Source organism: Ovis aries, chromosome 15, assembly GCF_016772045.2.
Source record: "Ovis aries strain OAR_USU_Benz2616 breed Rambouillet chromosome 15, ARS-UI_Ramb_v3.0, whole genome shotgun sequence".
Lineage (NCBI taxonomy): Eukaryota > Metazoa > Chordata > Mammalia > Artiodactyla > Bovidae > Ovis > Ovis aries.
The window spans coordinates 79,155,011-79,160,438 of record NC_056068.1 but is presented as its reverse complement, the minus strand read 5'-3'; the positions used below and the strand labels follow the sequence as shown (position 1 = coordinate 79,160,438).

Below are 5,428 nucleotides of genomic sequence, written 5' to 3'. Positions count from 1 at the left end.
TTGCACTGTTACTTCTACCTACGCCACTGTTCTCTGCGGTCTTCTCGTGGTTGTCTCTTCTCGTAATTCAGATTTTAATTTAAACATCACTGCCTTAGTCCAGATTCCACACCTAATCTTTCTACTACATTGCTGTACTTTACATCTCTGCATTGTTCTTATCATGATCTGATTACTGTTGTTGTTATTTTTGCTTTGAAAACTCAAAGTGAAAGTTGCTCAGTTGTGTCTGACTCTTTGCAACCCCCATGGACTATACAAGTCCATGGGATTCTCCAGGCCAGAATACTGGAGTGGGTAGCCTTTCCCTTCTCCTGTGGATCTTCCCAACCCAGGGATCAAACCCAGGCCTCCCGCATTGCAGGCGGATTCTTTACCAGTTGAGCCACAAGGAAAGCCCAGGAATACCGGAGTGGGTAGCCTATGCCTTCTCCAGCGGATCTTCCCAACCCAGGAATCAAACCAGGGTCTCCGGTATTGCAGGCAGATTCCTTAACAGTTGAGCCACAGCCTACTTGTGTCCAATTCCACTAGAAACAAACTTCATCAGATTCGAGACTGTGCCTTGGTTTTCACTGTATTTCTAGTGTCTATGTTTCTTCATAGCTTAGTGGTCGAGCCCCGTCCTCTCACCAGTTTTGCTCAGCTGGTTTTCTTTTTTTAAAAAGTTACTAATTTCGGCTGCACTTTCCTTGTGGGAAGTGGGCTTCTCTAGGGGCACGCAGGCTCTAGAAAGTGTGTGTGCTCAGTAGTTAGCACGTGGGGTCTGAGTCCTTCAACCAGTGATTGAGCTTGGGGCCCCTGCATTGGAGCCTGGAGTCTTATCCTCTAGACACCCGGGCAAGCCTCTCAGCTGGTTTTCTAGTGTGGCTAAAATCACAGTGTTGACAAGCTGGCATTTCTTCCTGGAGATTCCGGGGAAGAAGAATCCATTTGCTGTCTTTTTCAGTTTCTGGGGGCAATGGCATCTTTTGGCTCATAGCCTGTGAATGAGTGAAGTCGCTTAGCCGTGTCCGACTCTTTGCAACCCCGTGGACTGTAGCCTGCCAGGCTCCTCCCTCCACGGGATTTTCCTGGCAAGAGTGCTTCCTCCATTTCAAAACCAGCATGGAGAGTCAGGTCCTAATCGCACGTCATCTCTTTGACCCACCTGGAAAATGTCCTCTGCTTTTAAGGAGTCATGTTAAGTACATAAAACCGACCTAGATAATTCAATATACTTTCTCCATCTCAAGGTCCTTACCTTTACTCACATTGGCAAAGTCCCTTTTGCTCTGTAAGGTACCAGTCACAGCTTTCAGGATTAGGATGTGGACATCTTTGTGGGATTGGGGGCATTATTTGGTCTACTGAGCCCCTCAAGCCAGTAAGGCTCCCACACTCTTCTGCTGGGAAACTTGCCAAAGGTCAGGTGGGTTCCAAGTCTCTCCTGGCTCTTTGCTCTCAGTTAAGCCGTCCTGTGTCTTTTCTGCATGCGTCCGCAGTCTCCTGGTCAGCCAGGGATGTGTGGAGGATTTACCGTGCCTCCTTAGGGCTGTTTTATTTCCTGAATCCCTTTGTTAAATTTCTGGTCAGTTCTCTGCTCTGTGGCTTTGCACCAACCCAGGACTACAATCTCTGGGTAGTAGAACCACTGGGCTTTCCCCTTCATGTGCCACCAAGATGGCTGGTTTTACTGACGTTGCTGGTGGGCATGGGTTTGGACTTCCTATTGCAAGCCAAGCCTGCTGGCTCTGGCAGCTAAGCTCCTGGGTTGTGGGGGAGGATGAAAAGTACCCCAGGCAGGAACACCACAGACTTCCGATCTTTTAACTCAAGTTTAAAAGTTTTTGATGAATTCATTCTATGGCTTTGGTTGATTTCTGGTGCCCAGAAATAGTTTTTTAGACAGTTTGGTTTCTTGTGTTATACTTGCTTTTGCGGGGAGATGATTTGCTAACCTCCTCATCTGCCATACCAAAATCCCACCTCCTGTCTAATCAGAAGATTTAGTCCATTTACATTTAGAGCAATGAATGATACAGTTGGTTTTGAATTTACCTTCTTGGTATTTGCTTTCTATTTGTCCCATCGGTATATTTTCCCTCTCTTTGCTTCTGCCTACTTTCTTTGGGTTAGTCATCTATTTTTGTTTTGTTTTGTTTTAGCCGTTCATTTTAATTTCTCTGTTGGCTTTTTAAATATAGCTCTATGTATTTTTTGCATCACTCTAGGCAATACAAGTATCCTAAATTTATCAAGCTTACCTTAAAGTAACATTGCACTGATTCATGGAAAATGTAAGAATCTTACTATGGTAAAATACCAATTACCCCAACCCATCTTCTGTGCTGGTATGGACATATACATTAAATGCATGTATGTAATTTACCACACCGTAAAATGTAATTATCCTGCCCTCATGGACCCAGATTTCCGTCTGGTGTCATTTTTCTTCAGCCTGAAGAACGAGAGCCTCCTGCAGCATTTCTCATAGTGCAAGCCTGCTGTCAGTGAATTCTCTCACATTATGTTCGCCTAAAAATAACTTTCTTTCACTCTAAGTTTTGAAGGATATTTTTACTGAATATGCCATTTAGGCAGACTTATTTTTCTTTCTGTATTTTAAAGTCATTGTTCCCTTGTCGTCTTGCCTCTCTTATTTACTATGAGCAGCCAACTGGTATTTGTATTTTCCCTTTGGCTCTGTTTAAGATATTCTTTTTATCTTTGATTTTTAGCAGTTCAACAGTTTGTCTAGCTATGGTCCTCTTTGTATCGATCCTGTTTGGGGATTGCGGAATCCTTTGGATCTATAAGCTAATTTTAGGGGCTTCCTGATGGCTTAGATGGTAAAGAATCTGCCAGCCAGTGCAGGAGACATGGGTTCGATTCCTGGATTGAGAAGATCCCCTGGAGAAGGAAATGGCAATCCACTGCCGTATTCTCGCCTGGGAAATTCCACCGACAGAGGCGCCTGACCAGCTGCAGTCCATGGGGCTGCAAAAGAGCTGGACACGACTTAGCGACACAGCGGCAGCTGCAGCAGCAACAACAGAAGCCAGCTGAAGACACTGAGCTCGGGAAACATTGGTGATCATGTCTTCAAACCTTCTTTCCCTGCCCATTTTCTCTTCCCCCTTCTGGGACTTCAGTTACATGTAAGTGTCTGCTCAGTCACTCAGTCGTGTCCAACTCTTGCGACACCATGGACTGTAGCCCACCAGGCTCCTCTGTCCATGGAATTCTCCAGGCAAGAGTACTAGAGTGGGTTGCCGGTTCCTACTTCAGGCAATCTTCCTGACCCAGGGATCAAATCCCTTTCTCCTGAGTTGGCAGGCAGATTCTTTACCACTAGCACCAGCTGGGAAACCTATATGTATATGTCTGCTTCATATCATCTCACAGGTCACTGGGATTCTGTCCCTAACGATTTTTTTTCTTTTCTCTATTCCAGTGAGCTTTAAGTTTCCAGGTACTGAACTGTGCTTTTCTTTCCTACAGTTTCTATTTTTAACATTTTTTTTATTCTTCCACTGTGATTCCTAGCATTCCACTCACTATGACCATCTTTTCCCTTAAGTCCTTGGACATATTTATAACAGCTGCTTTAAGTGCTTGTCTGCTAATCTCAGCATCTGCATCATTTTAAGGTCTGTTTGAATAGACTGCTCCCCCATCCTGCCTGTAAGTTTTTATGGTATACTGACTACTTTGGATGATACATTATATTGAGTTTGTCATGTTCTCTCTTATGGATGTTGATTTTTGTTCTAAAAGTTGGTTGAGTTACTAGTAAATTTCTTTGGTCCTGCCAGTCTTGATTTCATTCTTTTATATGGTGGGTTATCCTAAAGGAAATCAGCCCTGAATATTCATTGGAAGGATTGTTGCTGAGCTGAAGCTCCAATATTTGGCCACCTGATATGAAGAACCAACTCATCGGAAAAGACCTTAATGCTGGGAAAGATTGGAGGTAAAAGGAGAGGGGGCAGCGGAGCATGAGATGGTTGGATGGCGTCACTGACTCGATGGATGTAAATCTGAGCAAACTGTAGAGGATCGTGGAGGACAGAGGAGCCTGGTGTGCTATAGTCCATGAGGTCACAAAGAGTCAGACACGACTTAGCAATTGAACAACAGCAACGTGTCACTTGTGAACTTCTCTCTAAGGCAGGATCCTTATTTCCAAGGCTTTTTTTGGATCTTGATTGAATGCCTGAGGTTTCAGCAAGTTTCTTCCCATTGAGCTCTGAGCGTGTCATCAGTCTTTGCTCAGCCTTGTAGAGTCTTGCTCTGTGCATACACAGCCCCGTCCACCACCAAGAACCTTCCATGTGTCTCCACACAATGTCTGGGCTACTCCCCCAGCATAGCTATACAACCCTACACCTTCTAATTGCTTCAGCTGCCCAGAAGCAATTCTTAGCATGGTGAGATTATCACTGTTTTGGGACCCCACCCCTCTGCACCAAAGCACGGAGGTGTGTGTCATCTGAGAGTAGAGCTGGGCCCCCCTCTCAGGAATGAGAGGCCTGTGCTCCCTGTCGTATATAACGCCTGAGGATATTTCGCTCACGTATTTTGCCCACATTTATCATTGTTGTCAGCATGTGGGACAAGGTGGAAAATCTCACCCCACTTTGAAATTAATCTAGTTTAATGATTATACTAATAGAAAGGTTAAAGTTTCTTTGGTATTATTATTATTTTTGCCACACCATGGAGCATGAAGGATTTCAGTTCCCGACCAGGGACTGAACCTGTGACCCCTGCAGTGGAAGCGCAGAGTCCTAACCACTGGACCACCAGGGATGTTCCTAAAGGTCTTTTTATAATCTCTAGGTACTCCAGTGCTTAGAACTGTGCCTTAAACAAGTATTTACTGCATGAATGCATGAATTGCAAAAGTAAAAATACCCTAGGATTTAAATCGCCAAGAGAAGGCATTTCTCTTTATCACCTGGTCCTTTTCCCCTGCTTTGTCTACGGCTAGCATTGCTTGAATATCCCTCCATAGCTGTTCTGTGCATGTGAGGTCATATGTTTGTACAAAATGTTGTTTCTCTGCTAAATAAATGAAGGCATTCAGTTATCCTGTGGTTTGCCTTTTATTTTTGCTTTTTTTTTTTTTAGTATACATCTTGAACACCTTTCCATGCTAGCACATACAGACTTTCTCATTCATTTTAAAAGCTTTGTCCTTTTCCGTAGCATAGATATACCATAATTTAGTTAATCAGTTCCCAGTTGATCTAGCCCTCTATCTTAAGCCTTCTGTAGATTAGAAAACCAAAGCTTACCTGACAAGCAGGAACATCCCTGGACTGTCCTCTGGTCAGATTTAACCTTTATCCTGTGAGGCGACTGTGAGCAGGGTTCATCCTCAAGATGCTTCACAGAAACATGAGGATAGAGTTTCTGCCCACACGATCAATACAGACGACCA

At 44.1% G+C, this 5,428-nt stretch overlaps 1 long non-coding RNA gene across 1 annotated transcript; it reads left to right on the top strand.

Annotated features, from left to right (window-relative positions):
• The first annotated feature begins 417 nt into the window (after positions 1–417).
• On the top strand, positions 418–5,074 carry LOC132657843 (uncharacterized). The gene is made up of 2 exons (XR_009596559.1): positions 418–1,182; positions 3,837–5,074. It is a non-coding gene; the product is annotated as an uncharacterized LOC132657843 (long non-coding RNA).
• Positions 5,075–5,428: the final 354 nt, after the last annotated feature.